Source organism: Patella vulgata, chromosome 3 (genome assembly GCF_932274485.2).
Source record: "Patella vulgata chromosome 3, xgPatVulg1.2, whole genome shotgun sequence".
Classification (NCBI taxonomy): domain Eukaryota; kingdom Metazoa; phylum Mollusca; class Gastropoda; family Patellidae; genus Patella; species Patella vulgata.
The window spans coordinates 57,307,888-57,332,090 of record NC_065881.2 but is presented as its reverse complement, the minus strand read 5'-3'; the positions used below and the strand labels follow the sequence as shown (position 1 = coordinate 57,332,090).

The window sequence follows — 24,203 nt, the reverse complement described above, 5'->3', positions numbered from 1 at the left end:
TATTGGAAGTTATACGAAATGAGAAAATCACTTTAGCACCTAACCGCATGTAAACTCTTCAGGAATGAAATCGAAAAGCCAAGTTAGCTATAAAGCCAAGTTGAATAGCATGCTCTAAATAATATCAAGATGATATAAGTTATCACAAATATTTGGAGATTTTCATCAGCTGATAAGAATAATGTATATGGCATTCACCTGAAGATTTTTTTCCCCCATAAAATTATATCTATGTTTTCATTTTATGATTCACACAACATATTATTAATTTACATGTATTTATATACAAGATTATATAATTTACTCTTTTAAATAGAAACAATTTTTAAACAGTATTTTGTTACAGTGCCAAAAATAGAAAATGTTGCAAATAATGCATTTTCATTTGGTATTTTTGAAGTAGTCAGCAAAGAGCTAGTACTAGTCACACATCTTAGAGTATGTAGCTATAGTTTCCATGCAACATTAGTTTAGCATGAATGTTGTTAAAATCAGGACATTTAACCCCATATATTTTATTCTTCAATATTTTTTGCACTTTTGTGTTAACCTCACTCTGATCAATTTGGCACACCTATTCCAAAACAAACTTTTTGACCAAACCTGATCCCCTTATATACTGTGTGACCAGAGATGCTTTCGTGTCTATATTGGAAAATATAAAATCTTAATATTGATTTCAAACCTATGTGTTTATAAATTGACAAACAATAAAATGATCCCCTTATACCTATTTTGTGACCAGTGTTGGGATAGAGATGTTTTTTGTTAAATATAAAATCTTAATATTGATTCCAAACCTATGACTTTATAAATAGACAAACAATAATATAATGTTTCGGAGATTAGGTGTGGAAATTGGCTAGAAGTCTGTTAGCAGATGTCAAATAAAACTTGTTGACATTTCACTTTATTGCCAGCCTCATAATAAACAATTTACTCATATAGATATTTGTTTTGTCTTGGTGGCTTTTAGGCATGATTAAACAGGTTCCTGTTCATAAAGCAAGTTCCTGTTAATTAAATGCGGTCCGGCATGCTAATAAAACAAATTTTTATAAAAGACACTAAAAGGTTCAATTTCCTTTCATGAAACTTGTGATAATAATATATTAGCTTTTTAATTAATCTTAGTTTTATTTTTATGAAGGGTTGACTACCATTCAACCTTCTAATAATTGTATTTACTCAAATTAGACAGGTTCAGCCTTATAGCGTTTATTAAACAATAGGCTAACATATATAATTGGTGACAGAAGTGTATTCATTTCTTTGCTTTTAAAATTATACAAAAAATAAATACTTGACCTTTTAGATAGATACCATACACTACCCAGAGGATCCTGGCTCTTTGAGTTCAAAAAACTTGAACAACAACAATGTAAAACTGTAGATTTCTACATGTACCAATTGTATGTAAAAGGCTGCATTTAAGTAGAGTATTGAGTATGAAATTGACAAAGCATGTATACTTATGTGAGTGTGTTTTTGTATACGGTTCAACTTCGGTCATTTCTCACCCTTTTGAAAAAAAGATCAGTCTTTGTATAGCTAAAATGATGTTATCTCCACAACAGTTTATGCTTCACTCCTTTGGGCGGTTTTTCAATAGCAAACTTAAAGATTTATGTTTAGTTATGTAAGGAAAAAATCATTAGAGTTTATTTTTGTCCATTTTATCCTCAAGTCAAATTTAATTAAGCATAAAGTCTCTATCATAGTTATCAATATACTGATATCTGGTTACTGAATCGACTAACAATAAATAAACTGGATCAATTGTGACCAGGACAATGGGACCACTTTGAAATTTAAGGTTGAATGAATAGATAGTTGAATTTTACGCTGCTCTGATTGGGAGGATGACAGTCTATCTGATTTACACTTGGTTATCATTACAGTCACGTCTGATGTTGATATATCATGATTTAATCTCCAGGCAGTTAACTTGCAGGGATTTAGAGATTATATATTTTTTAAATTCAATATGGTAACAAATGTCCTATTTATAATCTCTCTCTGATAAAATTGGTGACACATTGATCTTTATTTGGTAATAAAATATTGATTGGTCTTTCATAAAATCCTAAGCTTGGTAAATGGAAAATTTATACTGAATTACATTACACTTGCTTATAAACTAATACATGTATAAACAACTTTCTTTAATTTAACAGAATGTTATTTATGCCAAGGCATACTTTTGAAGCAGAAAATGGTATTGGTCATCCTCCTAAAAATGATACAAATTTCCTGGATCTGAACTTGTTATTGACATTTATCGAGTTACATGTCTTCGTTGAAACCCCATTTTTCTCTCTCTGAAAAGCTTATTTCTATAATAACATGTCTCCAAAAGAATATTTTAATAATATAATAATATCCTAAGGGGTCCTTATTTTTCAATATATGGATGGGATTATGACATGTACAGTAACTACAATGGCAAAGGCACAAATGCTCCCCTTTTCCATAGAAAAAAAATCTAAATTCCCGACTAACACAGGGGTCATGGTAATATATTTCATGCATATGATATACCTTGGCAATTTTCTGATAATTGACACGCCCAGTTCTATTTGTTCCTATGAATATTGTATCTATAATCTGTAATATTTGTTTCAATAATAATTAATTAGAAAGTACATAATACTTTTTGTTGGCCCTGATTTGATTTAACATATATATAATGTAAGTGTTGGTTGGCTTCATTTATATTGGGTCTTCAAGTTGGAACATATCTTTGAATTAGTTGTTGACTCTTCAGCTTTTAGCAAGTGGGTGATAAAAGAATGCTCTTATTTATGATGCCTATTTTCAGTAGCCTTTCAAAATCATGCCTTTGGAGGCATATTAATTCACCATTATTATATACTGATATGTATTGAAAGAATAAAATATACAAATAAAAATGTGTTGAATATAGATATTATATTCTCAAGTACTTGGATATGTCAGAACGAAGGTATAATAAATGTACTTGCCAAGGTCTCTTTTGATCACTGATAATGATACAGTAATAACAGTAGACTATGAATCCAAATGTATTTAAACTGTTTAGTCCAGTGTATGTAATAGGTTCAATGTGTCTAAACTTAATCTTCACAAGCAAATAGAAGAATATACAAGAGAAAGAGTGAAAGTATGCCATCTATTATGATTTGTTTCTAAAACATGTTTGATCCTCGAGAATGTTGTTAATCTAGTATTTGACATTTAATTCCACCTCACTTCCCACTAGTAAAAGGGTTAACAATGTTCCAGTACTATAAAGCTTGGATTGACCAAATGTACTAGGTAACATTTAAGTTAACACCTCCCATCTTAACACCTTTAAAGTCATGTACATGTCTCTTTGGCCTTCTCTCAGTCAATTGAGGGTGGTTGGGTGACTAAAAGGTTCCGCACTAAGCAAACAACAGAAGAGTCAGATTTACTATCTGAGTAGACTGTAAAAATCTACCTAAATTAGACTTGAAAATATTTTCAATTTGCAAAAGATGTACATGCATTTTGGTGAAGCAAATGGATGAAATTTAGCTGAACCATTCTTTATAAGAATATGTCTAATCCTGTGTGTGTTAGAAGGAACCACGCTGTGTTATTTGTTTTTTAGTTTTGTTATTTCCTGTTACAGTCTCTAATTGTCATCTAGTAAACTTATAATACAACTGACAACTTGTCTTTAATTGTTGATTTTTTCTACCAGACGTATTTGCTTGTCTGCTAAAGGTAAATATTACTAGCATTATGTTATTGACACTTCTAACAGTCATTTTTACTTCTGCTTTTCAAAAATGTATTTTTGGCTTTTCTTATTGTAACAAGATTTATAGTATAGTTTTGTTAAGACGCGTATTGCAGAAATATGTTTATATTCTGTTAAATATATTATATTTACGGAAGTTAAGACAAATTTTTGATTTGGCATGACACATTCACATGAGGGATGTTTGAGACCAATCTTTTTTACTTGTTTCCAATGAATGCTTACACAAAATACTCCTTTTCCTCAGTAAGTCAGTGCTTGGATTTTTAATACGGTAATGTCGGTAACCACAGGTTTTTTTAGACAAAGTCATGATGGAGCATAATTATATTGTTCATAATTAATTATATTTGGTGATAATGCCTCTTTAACTTAATCATAACAAACAATATTTCTAAAGCAACTTAATTGTTGTCCTATTTCTAATAAGGACAAAAACTGTCTGCTTAATAATTTCCACTTTCAAACATTTTCTTGATGACCACTGATATCACAATCATGATCAATTTATTTGTTTAAAAAATAGGTCAAATGGAAAGCTACACATTACATTGAAGTATTGTTTTCAATTTTTGTTGAAAAATAAAGTGAAACCTTTGGTCTCAAAATGATGTATTTAGAATGACAACACAGTCAATATCCCTTCTAGTTGTGTCCAGTTGCTATCTTTCTATTCTCTGATCAAACTTCTTGTCTTTATTATTGGTAGCAGATGTCAAGAATTAATGGCTTCATTTCATAGATTTCAGTGCTTTAGCCGAGTATTAAACATCCTGAGTACATTATCAAAGCTATTCTTGCGATATATTTACATCATAAAATGATTTTTTATAATGGTGCTAAGAAAGACTGTGGTCTTTTTTTAAGATCTTCACCATAAATCAGATCTCTTTAGTAAAAAAACTAGTATGTAACAGAAGATAATCATTTGGGCGCAGTTAATGACCAATTCATTTTCTCTTTATTAAGACAAACCTCACAGCAGAAACTAATTGTGTAATTTACTAGGTCATTATTTTAATTCACAGTTAAAAGGGGTGAAGATAAATCACTCAACAAACTACTTTGTGTTAAGATTCACAAGACAGTATCTTCACAATTTTTACATTAAAGTAAGAAAAAAAGTAATAATAAACAGTTACAGCTAAACTGCATTTATACATTTGAAAGATGCAATATATTTCGTGTTTTGAATGACAAATAGGTCGTCCTAAATACCCCATAAAAGTGTTGTTTTAAAGATGACTTTTTCAGGGCAGATTTTCCAGAAGTTGAAATTGATTCTCTATATTTCATAACAATCATAACAATTTTCATTATTTAGATATATAATTAAGTTAGATAAAAATGCATGTAATTTAAAGCAAGGAGACACCCATCGTTAGAGTTTATATATAATTACACAGGCGTATTATATCCTGCATGAAACTGCAAATTTCCACAAAAGGTGATGCATTGCATACCCTAATCTATCTGAAGCGGGCAATTGTAAATATCTGATTGGTCATCATAAAATAAGTATTGTTTTTACATGTATATAATGTACCAACATATTTTATGTTTTGTCATTGCTTAAAAAACATTATGAAAGATTAGGTAAAGACCTAACAGTTCTCGCTATAATAGTTAACCAGCGACTGCCAGGCAGATTACGGCCACAATTTGCAGGAGATGGATAGAGAACATGCTAAAAACAAACGGGATTTTTTGTACAATCAGGGGCAATAATCCAGAAAGTTATGGTCTGAAATGCGCAAATATCAAAAGGGACTGATATCTTTGGGATATAAAGATATGTTTTAAGTTTCATCAAAATCGGATAAAAATTGTGACCTCTAGAAGGTCCACAACCTTCATATTGCATACTTTTACACAATTTGTGTACAAAGAGCGGCCATTTTGTCAGGCAGTTTCATTTCGATTTTCCCGAAATTCGGATTCAACCTTTATTATGGTGGAATGGTGATATATTTAAACGGTTTTTAAAATCTGAAAAAAAAACTTGTGCAAGCTAAAAATGCGATTTTTCGAAAAATCAGGAACCATAGCAGGAAGTTACAAAATTCAATCTGTCTTGTCAGTTTTGGCCCGATTTGTACGAAATTCGAACTCAACCATCCTTAGGGTGTAACGGGGATATATTCAAAAGTTGTTTTAATTCGGATAAAAATTATGACCTCTATAGGGTCCACAAGCAAAAAACGTGATTTATCATACAATCTGGGGATATAATTCAGGAACTTATGGTCCGATATGCACGAATATTGAATGGAACTGAGATCTGTGGGTTATAAACTTACCTTTCAAGTTTCAACAAAATCGGATAAAAATTGTGACCTCTATAGGGTCCACAAGCTAAAAATGCGATATTATGTACAATCAGGGGCCATAATTCACGAAGTTACAGTCCGATACATGCCAATATCGAAAGGAACCAAGGTGTTAGGGAGATAAACCTATATTTCAAGTTTAGTTTTAAAATCGGATAAAAATTGTGACCTGAAGAGTGTCCACAAAAAAATTGTGGATGGACGGATGGACAAACAGGGGCGACGGCATAATACGTCCACATGAAAATGTGGGCGTATAAAAATATATAATGTCATGGGAATATGCTAAAATTTTCAGTCAAATTACTCGTTTGTCATTGTTACGATAATAAACAAAGTCTTGATTATCCATTTTTACGGTTAATCATTACCAGATCAGATTCAAATCTAGTCAAAATCGGACTCATCAGATGGCATCGATAGTTGATTGTGGTCTTGTCATGTTAATAAATGTCTAATCAATAGTTTATATAACATTTAAGGCCAAAAGAAAGACATGCAATAGGCAGGCTAATTAGCTCTTGCATATATAATGTTTGTTTAATATAAAGAGTAGAGAAGTCTACTTGTAATGTCAGCCAGTTATAAAACCATAATTCTATTCCATAAAATTATGACCTGTGTATGAGTTTTAAGCTATTCAGATGACCAAGATATGTCAGCTTGGGGAAATAAACCCTTTAATTAAACTGGTTTATTTGCCCCACCTTTGCATTCAGATGACAAAGTTAAACTATCTTAATGATCACCTATATATTTAAACTAGATTGACATAAATGTCGGTCATAGAATAGCATATTAGTGTTATATTCTCCGGAAAAACAGACTAACACATTGAGCTATGTCTATTCCAATTGTTTAGATGGTTTCATTTCTTTCAGATTTATGATCTTTTAAATATTCATTAACGAGTTATTTTACTGTCATAATATGTCTTAAATTCTTATAGGTATTAACACCAGCCTTTACTTACAAGTAGGGTGGTCTAGATAAAGCATGATCTTTTCCATTTGTGAATAAGTTGCCTTCTGCTCCGGGTTATGGCCTGATAGCTAATTACATTCTGATTATATAGATATACATGACTTGTGATGTATGGCTACCTAATTTAGTTAATAGAATTTATACAGGCGCTAACTCAAACCAAATATTTCCATGATTTATTTGGGTTAATTTTTATTATGATAAATAAATGGTGTCCTGCTAAAGTATTTCATCAAGCCAGATCAAAGTTAGGTAATCTACATTTAATTCAAATTTCCTGAAAGAGGGTTAATTCTGTTGATAAATTGTGAGATGCCATCCCATTTTCAATACACTTTTCAAAAATGGTTTATTTTAAAGGATCTAAATCGCTAATATTTGGGACCTAGAAATTGACACAAATTAATGAATCGTTAGCTACTTTAAAGTAAATAGAGTTTATTTCTGTAAATTGTCCTCGATTGCATTTAATGTCAAAAATTATAGTTATGCTTATGTTGTAATAATATGTTATTACTTATAACTATTGGCTATCCATTTATAAGTCAATGCCAACAATTATCTCACCTGAGATAATATGAGACAAGTCTTGCATGGCTATTTTGTTTCCTTTATGTGATTATACAGAGACTGTTTAAGATTTAAGATGTTGGGTTCTATATCCTATCTTTTACAATAATCGTTATTAGTAGAGATTGTCTGCTCTTTATGGTATATTGTTAAAAGACTGAAAGACAAGTCTTCATCAAATAGATTGGATCCACCATATTCTTGTAGGCACTAACCTCTTCTATCATCAGACTTAAATGACAGTTAGAAGGTGCTCATTGACATCAACAACAGGCTGATTGTAATCTCACAAAGGTTATATTTACAGCTAGATTTAATCAGGTCTAACATAAAACTCCAAGAGAATGATTGTTTACCAGGAATATCCAATTTAACTTAAGTAACTTTTTTTTAAAAGTTGCTTTCCTTTTTGTCTCTCCAATAATTTGGCTGTTATCTATTTTTTGAGGGCTCACAAGTATGGAACTCCGATTGTACTTAAGTAACTTTTTTTTAAAAGTGACTTTCCTTTTTGGCTCTCCAATAATTTGGCTGTTATCTATATTTTGAGGGCTCACAAGTATGGTACTACCAAATATCAGATACCTGACAAAATGTCAAACTGGGGTACAAGAGAAATACATATTTTTGTACAATTGAAGTTTATTAGAACAGGAGATAATAATTGTGTACATGGTGGCATTGTATGCATTCATTAATGTAAATATCATATATGAATATAAATTTATAATTATTGTTTATGTGCGTTTCGCATCAATAACATAATGGACATATTCCCATGTTTGTTGAAATTGTTATGGATTAATAGGTGATTTTCTATTATCAAGAAACACTGCATGTGAGCCTGTGTACAAGTGAAGATTCTCGGACTGACTTTAGTAATTTAAAAAATATTTAATCAAAGCAGTACCTTGAGGAAATAAATATAGATAAAAATGATGATAAACATCACAGATCTACATGTTAAGAGAAAATAGCTGATAATTAGTTTTATTTTCTAGAATACTGAAAACATGTTCAAGTAGAAATAAACTATGACTGTTGGATCTGTACCAATTGGTGGTCCAGTGGGTTATCTTGCATATTTATCACAATTAATTAGAGCTAATATATTTGCAGTTAGCCTAACCCCAGCTAAAATTATATTTTCATTCCATAGATAGAATGATAGATAAAAATCACTTATGGCTTGATCTTTGCATAGCGTGTCTTTCAAGAGTTAGCTTTTTTTATTTCCAACTTTTTCTTATAAATTGAGTAAATAGGCATACACAATTTTAAGAATCTAATTTAGAATGTCTAGAACTTTGAAAGCATTAATTTGTAAGTTTACATGAATGAATTGACAGTATAATAGAATAAAAAGATAGATTACAGACTGTTTTAAAATATCCATATTATTCAAATTCCTATCATGACTTTATCTATATAATGTACTGGAAGTAATGCTTCCAGTGGCTCTAGCTGGTACTCATGCCCTCCTGAATTAACACAATAGCATGTTCTTGATATTCCGGTGTCCACCTTGGTAGATCGTTGAATATTCCACAGAACTATAACATCATGATTTTCAACTTTCCCATTCTGTTTTTTTTTATTTTAAGAGAATTGTTCTGTGGTGCGTGTACGCGATACTGAAAATATCAGTCTTACGTTTTATATTCCTATATTCAGAATTGCAAGATTAAAGTGTATCTTGCAAATGGGATTTACAATCATCTGTTTATAAAAGTGGGGATTTACATTGTGTCTCAGTATAATATAGTGTGTGTACAGAATCAACAGGTTGAGATTTCAAATTTTAGACACCTGTTGTAAAAGATCAAGTGAATTATTTCAATGTTTTTGTATTATAGGTAGTATATATTATGTGACAAAATAGTTAGCATTCTTTCTTCGAGAGAAAACATTGATAATATTTATGTTTATACATCCTTCATAATACATATGAAGATTACAATAGCTAAGGTTTGTATTAATGAATATCTTATTTTCTGTATTCAATAAAAAAAAAAAAAGAAAGCCGTCTTATTCGAATTACAAACAAAGAATATAATTATACATTTTGAAAATAATTTTTGATTATTATCAGGCTATATTATTCGATAAGAAATTATGATGATTAAATAAAAGGTTAAATTTAGTGTAACAGGCTCATATTTTTAAATACATATGTATTTATAACTAACTCAAAGTGAATTTCTCTGAAAACTTAACTCTAAACATGAAATAACAGTAAACAATCTGCAGGTAGCACTGAATTCCACATATACCTGTTTAGCTTTTGGCAAATATAGATTTGGCCACACATCATATTTATTATCTAAAAACAAATTATAATTGTAAAGACTGGTGGGAGTTTTTTTCAGCAGAACTTATAAAACTGATAAGATGCTTGTTAAATTTGATCAAGTTTTAGCATCAACATATAACACCAGTATTTAAGTTTATGTAAAAGATAAATTTTCTGCATTTATAACAAATGAGCTTCTAAGTTAAAAAAAAAACCAAAACAGCATTTTATAGATTTGGTGAACTAAGAATTATTTTGAAACTAATATTAATGTCATTTTATAGGTAGTAAAGATTTTCAAAAGCATAAATATATTATGTACATTTTTGTTAACATCATGTTAACAATGGTTCCATTGCTTTACAAATTTTATGGCTAATGGCACCAGGTATGAAAATTTGGCACCTTTAAAAAATATTTCCATTAGCATATAGTATCAGTATGATTATCAACACAATGACTTTCCCTGGAAATTTATATTCCAAACACAAGAAGTTCTAAAACAAATTTTTAGATTTTGTTGAAGGATTGAGTTTTGTTGATTTTTTCAATGTTGAAAATATTATACAGGATGATCTTTATTGTAGGATCTGTTGTAGATTTTTGTCTGATTGTATGCATGTATTATTCTGACTGTAATAGTCACTGTACACCTTAGTAACCGATCTGTTCATGAACTGCTTGTAATAACTAACAAAACTAGGTAAGAATTTACTTGAGTGGTGTTCATTCATAATTGTTCATTAAAATTACATGGCTCCTTGGAGCCAATATTCTCTAGATGAATCCATCTCGTGAAATAAAATGTTCCTGAATTAACTAACAACCTCACAAGTTGTTATATTTGTTGGTGATATTCTGTCAGTAGTTTAGATATATGTATGTCAGCATTAATGCCAATATTGCACTTTTTAAAAGAAAAGTAATTCAATTTTAGATTATGGGTTGATATTTTGGATAAGATCTACGAAACAGGGAAATAATATTTAAAACTATTTATTTGAATAGATTGTTTGTATTTTGCTAAAAAAGTAGAAGTTCATATTTTGTAATCTGATATGATGATATACATAACAAAGATTCATCCAGAAATATTTTCATGGCTTTATTTTTTTACATTATTGAAATCAGTCTGAAAGTAATTGGGTGTAATAAGTAGAAGGCAAGTGATTTTGTGATCTCTGCCCCATGACTTTAATTTACTGAATGAATACCAGCCTGCATAAAGTAACTTAAGACAAACTGAAATGTAAAAAGTAAACTATTTCACTCTTCTAAACCTGCTTTAAATTTTATGATATGGATGCCATCAATCTGTACCTCTAATGGTAAAATGAATTTTTGAAAAAATAGCTTTTATTCTCAGTAGACAAGGTTCAGCTGGTTGTTATGGTTTTGCCTGTAATGCCCACTGCTATTATTTATTGATATAATTAGATATTTCTAGTAGATATACTAATTAATAAATTATAATGAATTTGAAATGAATGAGTTTTAAAACAATGTTAGCAGCAACATTAGCTTGTTTAGCTAATATTACAAATAACTATTACCGGTAACTTCAGTGGTCAGTCATATATGTAGACAGTTTTTTGTAACAATCATATGACATATACATGTATGACATGCTGTGGATGTTCAAATTGACTGGCAGTATGACAAATCTGTGCTCATGCTAGGATTGCTTATATCCTTTGACTTGTCTTTATATACCTTTACTACCAAATACATTGATTTGTCAATGACAAATTCTTTTTTCTTTTGTGGCAAATATGATAGATCTGTGGATTTATTTGTCATTCTTGTTGGATTATAAACAAGAAAGATAGGCCAGAAAATTATATTAATGTGGATGTAAGGATTTTTTCATGTACAGATATAATATGTACATATACATGTATGTCTTTTGGTTGAAGATGGATATAGATCATGAAATACAATGAGGCCAATAAAGATCTTTTTGGGTCTATGGGTGGGGTGCATCTTCAATAGAAGCCTAGATCTCGCCATAACTATGTAGCTGTTGTAAAACTCCTGGTCGTTGCATCAGGAACATGGGTGGGGTGGGGCTTAAGATAACAAAAATGTACTATTCAAATTAAGGTCGTTTGCTATACAAAAAAATTATGGAGAGTGAAAAATTGCCGACCGAGAAAGCTATGAGGTAAATTTTGCTTAGACAATGGTATTTCCATTCACCATACTCTGCATCAAATTGCAAATGCATCCTGCACAGCTGACAAGGGCACACACCAGAAGCAGTAAAACATTTGTAATTTTGAAGTTGATGCCCAGTTTGGTACCCAAGTAAAAAAACTTAGGGATCCCTTGGGATTTGTTGTGGCTTTCTTTCGATGATTTCTTGAACCTTGTATTCTTCTGCTTCTGTTATCCTTGTCAAAGTCAGAACTCCGGCAGTAAGCTACAAGTAGTGATGAGTGATATATGTGTGGCAGGGTGTACTTACTCTTTTTAAAACATCATTTTGTGGAGGTCACATATATAGCTGTGTGATCTTAATTTTTGTTCAAAAAGTATAATTTATACCATGTATAGCCAAGCTGGTGATTAATCTTTTTGTTGGTCATGATGACACATCTATTTCTCTGCTGTCCTGACCAATTTAATTAATTCCTCTCATCATAGAATGTAATATGAATATGTCATTTAAAATTCATTTTGATACTAAAAGATATGATTGTTTCTGATTTTTACTTAACTACTGGTAGATGAAAATAGCTTCTTGGAGTAATAAAACACTTCCACCATTAGTTGACTTCTAAGTCAAATATTTGTCTTGCTTCTATGCATGAATGTACAATTTAATAATGTATAACAATGTAAAAGAATATTCAGAAGTATGTTCCCCTAGGGGCAATCAATGTTATGTTGTATTGGTCTAATGAACATGATCAAAAATCATTCTGAAATAGCTATATAATGAAACACAATGTAATTTTTGCCATATTGGATGTAATAACTGCCCGGCTCTGATAAGTATCCACCTGCTTAAAGTAGCTATAAGTCTCTAACTCAGTATGATCTAAAGTCTTCGAAATTCAAAATACAAATTATTTGTCAATTTAAATCAACATTGATGTTGTGATCTTACCGGAAAACGGGCTTCTGATATCCAATACTTAAGACAAAATAAACATTTTACCATTGGTACACAAATTGTGTACCATTTGCATTTCGGCAAAATTTGTAACAAGGGACTCGAAGAACGAGGCTAGACATATTCCACAAGTCATGTGAATGGTGACACCATATTCTTATCTGGAGAGCATTCGCTATAAATACTATCGGTGTAGACTGGAATATCCAGACGCTAGCGATTGCCATTTGATTGAGACTTCTGGCGTATTTCGCCGAACATAATTGATTTCAAATTGGAGTAAAAACTGAACCGATTGAATCTAAGTCAGTTTATATACATTCATATTACAATGTACATTATTATATGTGTTGCGAGTTTGCGACCCATTTGTGTCAATTTCTAGGTTGTGTCAATATTAGTGATTTAGCTCCTTTAAAATTCATGGAACATTAAGAACAATAATAACTGCCCACGACCCACTCTCTCCGACTACATTTACCAAACTTCATTGTAAAATGGGCAATATATAAACCACCAAGATATTGTAGATTTTAAACTTATATTTCACTGTGGAACACAGTAGTGTAAAAACAGTGGTATAATATGTAAGTGGCTCATGTTTTTTAGATCTGTATCTGAGCATTCCTTTCACCTATAGCTTATTATACAGACTACATATGGACACAGCACGACACTTTCAATGCATATGATATAGTCTGTACAAATTGTTGATATTTCAAGACCTCCCTCTCAGAAGAAGTAGCCCCACCCATCAACGTTTTGTTTCGGTAAAATTAACTATAAAACAATAATTATATATTTTATATCTATTGTTGTATTTAAAAAAATTTTAAAAATACAGATAGCAACTGTATGTAACAATTTTTATACACCCACATTTTCATGTGGACGTATTATGCCGTCGCCCTTGTCCATCCGGACACTCTACAGTTCACAATTTTTATCCAATTTTGACTAAACTTGAAATAGAGGTCTATCTCCCAAAGATCTTGGATCTATCGGACCATAACTTCATGGATTATGGCCCCTGATTGTACGAAAAATCACATTTTTAGCTTGTGGACACTCTAAGAGGTAACAATTTTCATCTTATTATGATGAAACTGAAAATATATGTTTATGTCCTAAAGATCTCAGTCCCTTTCGATATTTGTGCACTTCAGACCATAACTTTTTGGATTATGGCCCCTAATTGTATGAAAAATCGCTTTTATTTTTAGCGTGTTCTCTATCTAATTCTTACAAAATGTGGGCGTATCTTGCCTGGCAACCACTGGTTCAACACGGTAAGGTTGATCTAGATGATCAAATAAAAGGGTAAAGATAGCCTGAACTGAAGGGAAAAGAACTGTAACATTGGGCGAAATAAAAAGAAAACGTTTTTGGCCAGACACTTAACAGAGTCTTGTTGATCTGCTGTGTCTCTTGGGACTTTTCCTGCCTATCTAAACTATGTGCTGGTTCAAACTATCATTCCCAACTGGCTCTCGGACTGTAATCTGTAATCGGTCATTAATTGTTCACAACCTGCTACTGATTTGCTGATCAGTGATGATGGTCCATGGAGATGGGTTTTTTATTTTTCTCTTTTGTGGAAATACCAGTTATTTGGAATTTTAATAAAACTTTCCTTTCGCGTTGACTAATGGAATTTAGTTATTATTGATATTATGATTTTTGTGTTTAGAATATTAATATTTTGTGTAGCTATTCATCAATTGATTCCTTTTTTATCATCAATTATGAAATTGCAGCAGATTTCCATAACTAATGCACATTGAAGGTTACCTTTTTCAGTTCTCTTTCATCAATAACTGTAGCACATCTGAAAATGTGGTACTACAAAGAACAAAAGCTGCCACTACATGTGCAATTCCATCATTTGTATGGTGGGACATTTTATTTTCACTCAGTGACAATGCTCTTGTCATCATCTTTAAATTGTTTCTTCTAAATTTTCAGTTTCTTGTATATATATATAATGGTAATCTTGTACAAACCTTATAATGTTGGTTACAACAACCGATAGCTTTCTTCAGAAACAGAACACAATAACCTAAGTGTTTAAACTGATAATTTATTAGGACTTGACTTATGTATAAAGGTGTTAAACTAGATTGGTCCTTTACCCTTTTAACAATGAGTACCCTAATTTGTAGGAGATCAAGTTTATATCCATCAATTTGTACTTGATATCTGTTCTTTCTGACAATTTAACAAGCTACTGTTATTTCCATTTATATGGTCTAATTATATAAACTGAATAAGAATATAGATGAGATGCTTATTTTTATTTGTGTATTAGAACATTTAGAAGAGTTCATGGGTTTTAAAAGTTAAACAATTAAGGAATAGTTTGTCCCCTCATACTTTGAATGTCTGATATGATTGTTGGAACTTCAATATAATGTTTATCAGTGGCTCTTATGTGGACAAATGTGCAGTAGTGTGTGTATGAACTATAATAATTCATCTTGGGATTAGATATTATTAATATGATATTCTGACCTAATATGATTGGAAATGTGTAAAATCAGTTACAAGTCGTGTCTGACAAGATTATAGCAATAACAATTTTCTATTAAATGTCTTCCCTGTAGCCAGCTAGTAAATCTATTACTGTTAGACAAATTTTATTTTCTAGATTATGAGCAAGTCTGCAAAGCTCAATTACCATGGGATGAATAGATTGATGTTTACTGATGTAAGGCTGCATGGTCCAACACAATCAGAACTTCATTATCAGTTTCTCTTATCAATGTCTGCAAGTTAATCTTATTAGATTATATAACACTCTCTTCATTAAACCACCATTGAACCAATAAATGAATTATAGTAGTCATGAGAGAAGAAAGAGAGAAATCTATTTGTACTCAAAACTACATAAACAGTTTCATTCACCATGTAGCCCCTTTAAGAGAATATTTACAGGTAGTTTAGTCGAACTGTTTGTGCACACATATGAGCTACTGTATAATACAAGTATTTACCTTGGAGATTAGTTTGGCACAGCAAATTGTTAAAATAGGCTCACTTATTCATTTACTTGTAACCAATCTTATTATTACATATTTGTTCTACAGGGATTAATTGTTTTGTATTAAGTTGTAGTGTTTTTTTCTTGATAGAATAACAGTCTATGAGATAACTCTGTAATCTATATAATGTGTTATAAGTTTATTTACCATAGATTATTATATTAGTTATACCTTTTGCCATTCTGTAATATTAGTGTTTGGATGTAAGTATGGTAACAGTAGCCTACAATAATTGTAGTACTTGTAATGATAAAATATATTTACAATATACAATATATGTAGGTGAACTTGTGTTGGTATGGTTATAATTGATTTATTCAACAGATAAACTCTATAAAAATTTATTTTAGATAAAATGTTGTTTCAGGCAACAATTACAATATTAATGTAGATGTAACATAAGATAAAATTCACTTGTCTCTTGTCAAAACAAATATCACTGATGTCAATTTACATAGCCTAAATCTAAATGACTGAAATACAAACCACATTGAAAGAAAAGTACCAAAAACACTGTAGTTTATCCTACCATGACCATAGTTTTACTTATGTATAGTATGCTTCTTTCCAGAAAATTTTGCAATTTGTGTGATGTTTTTAGGTGTTTAAGCACTAGATTACACAATGAAATAGTTCATTTCAATAAATATATCCTACAAAATGTTAAAGCCTCCGATTGCCATTTGCATTTTTTTGGACAATATCTAATTTTTCACACCTTAATCCACGCTAAAATGTACTCATGATTATTTGACATTTAAATAGGAAAACAAAATATCAGTTCTGGTAAATCTCCCAATTAGTTGGGTTCAATCAGATATAAAATAGACCCAACAAAAGCTTTTACCCAAGACTTACAGGTTATGCTGGCGTTTTTCATATCGTCTGCAGAGGATACCACATTTTGCAAATTGTTTAACTCACCATATTATTTTTGAACCATACATTGCATACTAAACTTACACTGTCTGTCTACAATTAGCTCTGCTAGTTGACTGACATTTAATTCCTAAATGGACTATTTTAGTCTAAAACACTAAGTATACTTCAATATTGTTTAGCAATATTTATTCTGCTTCAATTTAATATCATTGAAAAGGTTTATTTAGTCTTTTGAGTGTATGGAGTGTAGGAAACGGAGTAGAACCACATTACAAAATACTATATTATTTTTTGGAGGGCACAGATCTATTCTCGAAGTAGATAGTTTGTCTGTGTGTAGAATGATTTAAAGTGTTCTTAAACATACATTATGCAAGAGCTAAATCTACCTATTGCAGGTCTTTCTTTAGGCCTGAAATGTTATATAAACTATTAATTAGACATTTATTAACAAAACAAGACCATAATCAACCCTTGATGGCATCAGATACTCAAGATTTTAACTAGATTAGAACGGTTTGTCATTTAAAAATTTAATTTAAAAATGGGAAAGTGAGGCTAAGTAACGGATATACCAGTGCCCTGGTTACCACTATGCACACATCTTGTCAAAGCTACCAACAGTGATAACTTGGCTCAGAATGAAGTAATTTGAATGAAATTTTCAATATTTTCATTTTATATTATCTATTTTTGAGCTGTTATAACAAGAATGGTCAGCTTTTTTTATCTCATCTCAATCTTACATAATGTATCTTTAACAGAAAAAAAAAATCATTATTAAAAAAGTAACAATGTCGGCTTGCATGATATTATTTTGAATTAATAACTACTGTTTATTCTGTGCTGAGTTTTTTTTTTAGTTGCGTGTGTTCTACATATAACATGAGCATTAAATAATGTTACTGGTCCTCAATGAACCATACAATTATTACAGTAATTCAACCAGAGAAAATTAGGTACACACCAACTGATAAAGTAATCAACTGCAAAACATTCTTTACATGTGTACAAAACAAGCATATTTCAGTATAACAAACAAAACAGTCTTTACATGTGTACAAAACAAGTATACTTGAGTATAACAAACAAAACTGTATTATTTATGTACTTAGCTTAGAAGGAAAAACCAATCAGTACTTTAAAAGGAATACTGCCAGATATTAGGAGTTAGGAGAGATTTTGTCAATCTGTGTAAGGCCCACTGGTTTAATCAAGGTAACATGTTTCCTAAATATATCCCTGATTATCTGAACTAAACGGAATAACTAGAAAAATCAAGCAAAAATTAACCCAAAAATAAGGTCCTGCCATGAAAACCACACTCTAGGAGCGGACGCTACTTTGATGAAATGAGTGAGATATGTGCCACAGGTGCATATCTTTTAGTAAATAGTAAAACAGAGAAATTATCTTAATTTAAATCCTGGTTGTATTCATATGCACTGTGGTGAAGGAGCCACAATATAAAAGAAGACACAAGCATTTCAGAATGTCATAGCTAAAGTAATACATCCATATAAGATGTGTTATTTATTTATTTTTGAATAGATACTGTTTGACCAATTGTTTTTATACGCCCACATTTTCATGTGGACATATTATGCTGTCCTCCCAAAGATCTTGATTCCTTTCGATATTGGCATGTATCAGACCATAACTTCATGGATTATGGCCCCTGATTGTACGAAAAATCATGTTTTTAGCTTGTGGACACTATAGAGGTCACAATCTTCACCTGATTTTGACGAAACTTGAAATATAGGTCTATCTCCCAAAGATCTCAGTTCCTTTCGATATTGGCATGTATTGGACTATAACTTCATGGATCATGGCCCCTGATTGTACGAAAAATCACCTTATTAGCTTGTGGACACTCTAGAGGTCATAATTTTCACCCGATTTATAGATGAAACTTGAAATGCATATTTATAACCCTAAGATCTCGGTTTCTTTTGATATTTGTGCATATGGGATTGTAACTTCCTGAATTATGGCCCCTGATTGTACAGAAAATCATGTTTCTAGCTTTTGGTCCCTCTTGAGGTCACAATTTTTATCCGATTTAAAAAAAAATTTCTAATATATCACCGTAACACCGTAATGTTGGTTGAGTTCGAATTTCGGGAAAATTGGACCAAAACTGCCGGACAAAATGGCTGCCCCATGTTCGCAAATAGTTTAAACATCTGGTATATCAAGGTTGTGGACACTCTAGAGGTCACAATTTTCATCCGATTTTTATAAAACTTGAAATGCATGTTTATAACCCAAAGATCTTGGTTCCTTGCGATATTCGCGCATATCGGATCGTAATTTTCAGAACTATGGCCCTTGATTGTACGAAAAATTGTGTTTTTAGCTTGTCCCTATAGAGGTCACAATCTTTATTCGATTTAAAAGAAACGTGTGAATATATCACCGTTACACACTAATGATGGTTGAGTTCGAATTTCGTGAACATCGGACTAAAACTGCCGGACAAAATGGCCGCCCCTCGTACGCAAATAGTGTAAAAATATGGTATATCCAGGTTGTGGACCCTCTAGAGGCCACAATTTTTATCCGATTCTGATGAAAATTTAAATTTATGTTTATATCACAAAGATCTTGGTTTCTTTGATAATCGCGCATATCAAAATGTAATTTTCTGAATAATGGGATTGTTCGAAAAATCGCATTTTAGCTTGTGGATTCTCTAGATGTCACAATTGTTTATCTGATTTTAAAAATCGTTTAGATATATCACCATTCCACCATAATGAAGGTTGAATTCAAATTCTGGGAATGGTCATCAGCCAAGTTGGTTGAATACAAAAGTTGTTATGTGAAGTGGTTTCCATAGATGTTCTGATGGACACAGCTTTATAAATTCAGATTTGTAATGTGGTCAGTAATGTTTATTGCATAAATTATCAGAATAGTTTTTATCAAAGACGATAAAAATATAAGTCAGTGCATTGGGAAATCTGCTTATTTGTTGTATCTTATTTCATTACAAACATAGAAAACCGAATATTTTTTTATGCAAAGGATTATGTGTTTTGTTTTTTTAAAATTCCATTCATAAGATGAAAGTGAATAGTGTCATATTGTTTAAATATGGTGTACCTAGAAAAAGTTGATTACATTACAAGGTTTTAATCTACACAATCTGATATTTTCATATTGTCACTACATCTGTGTATTTTGTAATACTATATAACCAATTGTTGTTCCATTAATGTTAAGATATATAAATATTTTCTGACACACATATATACCGGTAGACCATCTGGTTCACAGCTTCTTCAATCTACAATACATCCTGTTTTATTATAACTTTCAGAAAGAACAAAATGTATCAAAATTTCTTCTGGCTCAAATCAATTGAAATTAAAAATTTCTCCAGACAAACATTCATAAAAATCTGCATAACTGTTGTCCATGCATTGTTTTCTAAATGTTTTTTTTTAAAAAAAAAAACAGTGCATGCATCATTTTTATACAACCCCCATTTCAGCAATTTCCGTTAATAACTTCTTGATTTGTAACCTTTGTTTCACTTTGCAGAACCTTGTGATCACTCTATCGACAAAAGTTATCATCTGATCTGTATGAAATTTATATGCATTATTTAAATTAGTAAAACAAAGAAGCTTAATGAATTTCAACAATTTTCATATATGACTTCTAGAGTTATGGCCTTTGTTTCACTTTAGTTAAACCTTGTGAACGCTCCAACGTCCAATCTGTGTCAAATTTGTATGCATTATTTAGATTAGTAAAACGAAGAATCCTATTGAATTACAGCAATTTTCATATATGACTTCTAGAGTTATGGCCTTTGTTTCACTTTATTGAACTTTGTCAACACTCTAACGTCCAATCTGTATGAAATTTATATCCATTATTTAGATTACCAAAATGAAGAAGCCTATTGAATTTCAGCAATTTCCATATATAACTTCTAGAGTTGTGGCCCGTGTTTCATATGGTTGAATCTTGTGAACCTTTTTAACGTTGTCATCCAATCTGTATGAAATTGTTAATGCTCCGATTACCTAAATAAGAATAAATATACAACAACCCTTGTTGACTGCACTGACACATTAGCTGCTGTGGGCACGTGTTTTGGCACTTCCACATAGAGTACTGTTAAAATGAAAATCTGTTTTAAGTGCCAACAAATGCAGGTGCACAAAAATTAATTCTTTTATTTTACAGTGAAAGTTTTCATAGAAATTAATTTAAAAAATAGTGAACAATAATATTCTGATATTAAAGGTAACCAAATCTGTTTTTTGACTAAAGGTGTAAAGCCTGTGGATATTGTAGAACATGATACATCAGTGATATTGTATGAACAGTTAACTAGGGTGGAATAACACTAACAATAGAATGAATTTAGATGAGGATTTGCCTTTATTTAGATTAAGGTAATTCATCACAACGAAATTTTTGAGTCACAAACAAAAAATGTAGTAAATTATACAGTATACCTGATATGCTTGAACATTCAAATTTATAAAACGGGATCTCTATAGTATACAATTTACACTCAAATTATAATATTTATATATTTATGTACATATACAAAATATGTTGAAATTTTAAATATTGGTGGAATGGGCTTGGAATATCAGCTAATATATGTTGATCTATTCATTATTTATAAATTGATTATAATAAAAGATTTGGTACATTATGAGAAACTCGACATAGAGTTAGTATCTTTCAAAGTATGTCGGATTTAAGGTATTATATCACCATTCAAAAAGGTCTGAAATGAAATCAAATGGGGTTTAATACCTACTTTGCTACTAAAAAGGTTACAGTTAACAAGGTAAAATGTGTTTTTATAAAATCAAAAATTCAATCCTCCCTAATCGATTTAAATTGTAGGTTTTTTTTCTCATTTTATGATAAATGTAGAATTTATTATGGAAATAAGTAAACATGGTATGATTTTAATTTCTTGGAATCCTAGCAAAGTCTAGCATAGAAATGAATTTATTATTTTATGAATGGTCTGTGTTCATTTTAGACTGAATGAGTGAAAAGTGTGAAATTTGAGCTGTCTGTATGGTGTGTAGCTTTAGGGAGAAATAGGGCAGAAAGATTTTCTGTTTATCACAATTTACTTCTATTCAAATTATAATTGGTAGATTGTAGGAGGGAGGGTGTCTGCTGTAGCTGTGATTGTTTGTGCATTGTAGAATGAGTTTCAGTTTGTGTTGAGATCTGCTAAGATACCGCAGGCTGAAAAAGGAGAAGTGATGATTTTATTAAGCAGCTGGGATTAAGTTTTAAAAGGTGTGATAGTGGAACAAACTTAATTATATTGTATGAAAGATCTCCAGGATATGATATTCAATTGTGGATGACTTAGTGTGGCATTGAAAATTAAACTATCATCAAGAAAGGGAATATCTATCCATTAATGAGAAGTTCCTAAAATAAAGTTAAGGTGGTGTATTTAAATATTTAATAATATTAAAATAGTGTTACATGTAACATGATATTGTGTGAATTATATGTAGACATAAGTAAGTATAACTAAATAGTAAAGGAGGATACAGTTTTTCTTACACCTTCTTTTAATGTGTTGTTTGACACCAAATAGTTCTATGTATTCATTAAGTCGTAATTGACTCAATTTACTTTTGAAATTGCAGTTTTTCACATTTGCTCGTCATTAAAAAGAGGGACATGTCAATTTACCTTTTATATTTTGTTGTACACGAATCAGTTTAATTTTCTATTGAAGGCATCAATGTGTGATTGGTATGTGCTCAAAGGAGTATTGAGACTAAACAAATATATCATGGTAACCACAATTCTAACGTATAAATTCAATCAAGCCAATGTGTCTAGTCTTTAATCTAAGTGTACCATTAGATTTTGTTGAGAATGGACTACCCTCAACCTTCCCATCCCATATTTCGTTTGCTCACATACAACATATTGTTTGCATGATGTATACTTTCTTTATAATGAATTAATGTCCTCTGTAATGCTCTAGTGATTAATCTAAACATAATTATCTTCCTTTTTTCTCATATCTCATTGAATTAAAAGAACATGTCCAAAATTTTAGTTGTTAAACAATGATACTTTTGTTTACCGGTAAATGTATTTTGACAATGCTTTTGATATTTGTTATTACCCAATAAAAATATATCTTGAATCTTGATAAATGCTATGGTAAAACAAAATGTTACAAAAGCATACGGATGCACCAGTAAAAAAAAAAAAATGACATAATGTGTGTATCTAAATAATGGTATTGCAGACAAAAAGAGATGGAATATCTTTATTTCTAATTGAAGTTCCAATTCCAAGAATAGAATATATAAAATTCTTACAAAAATTACATGGCTTTTGTCAGCATATATTTATTGTCATTGTCCCTTTAATAGTATGGAAAAGAAAATCCAGGTGGAGTGGTTCAAAACCAGACAATGAATGAATACATTGATATTATAATATATAAAATTATATTGATAAAAAATAATACTGTCTCCTATATAAATACACTGCTTAGTTTATAGTGTTTATAATGTAGATAAATTTCACGCCTCAGTATATACTTTACCTTTGTTGCAAGTCTATTTAAAATTCATTTTTCCTCTTATCAAATCTGCCATATCTCTTTAGTCTAGACTCAAGATGGTAATATGACATCCTATCAGTAATAACAAGTTATCAAATAAAAACTGTCATACAAGGGATGAAATTGGATTTAATTTATTGGTTTTAACCAATAAATTAAATAGTGTCATAATTAAACATACAAGTAACCTACTCCTGATATAGATATAAATATATAGAATAACTCTGATTTCCATATCCCTGGAGTTATGTGCTATACTTTAACTTAACAAAAATAGTAATATTTATGTACCGGTACTTCAGAAATGAAATAAATTGAGAACAATAATTGATATCAAATGGTAAAATGGTCCTTCAGCAAAACTGTTTAACAGGGCATGATTCTGAATATTTAGAATGACTGAAGGACCTTTTCTAACTAGTGCAAATAGCACCAAAAACATTTTCAGTTTATGAAATGAAATGGGGTTTAACGTCCTACTGTTCTGCTCCGAACAGGGCCAATGAAGACGGGCATACGCCATACAGTGTGCTATGAGGGAAATTTTGCCCGGACAGCGGCACTACGGCCTACTCTTATATCGAATTCCAACTGTCAAGGGATCTTTTACGTGCACGGCAA

The 24,203-nt window shown here is 30.8% G+C and overlaps 1 protein-coding gene across 3 annotated transcripts in view; it reads left to right on the top strand.

Annotated features, from left to right (window-relative positions):
- LOC126814623 (uncharacterized) overlaps positions 1 to 24,203 on the top strand; it is a 60,184-nt gene that overhangs the window by 11,053 nt on the left and 24,928 nt on the right. The window contains exon 1 of one of the 3 annotated variants that reach the window (XM_050539898.2): positions 22,132 to 22,436. The exons of the other annotated variants lie outside the window; for them this stretch is intronic. The gene's annotated coding sequence lies outside the window, so the exon portion shown is untranslated. Of the gene's footprint in view, positions 1 to 22,131; positions 22,437 to 24,203 lie in introns of those variants that run through there. 3 annotated transcript variants of the gene reach the window in all.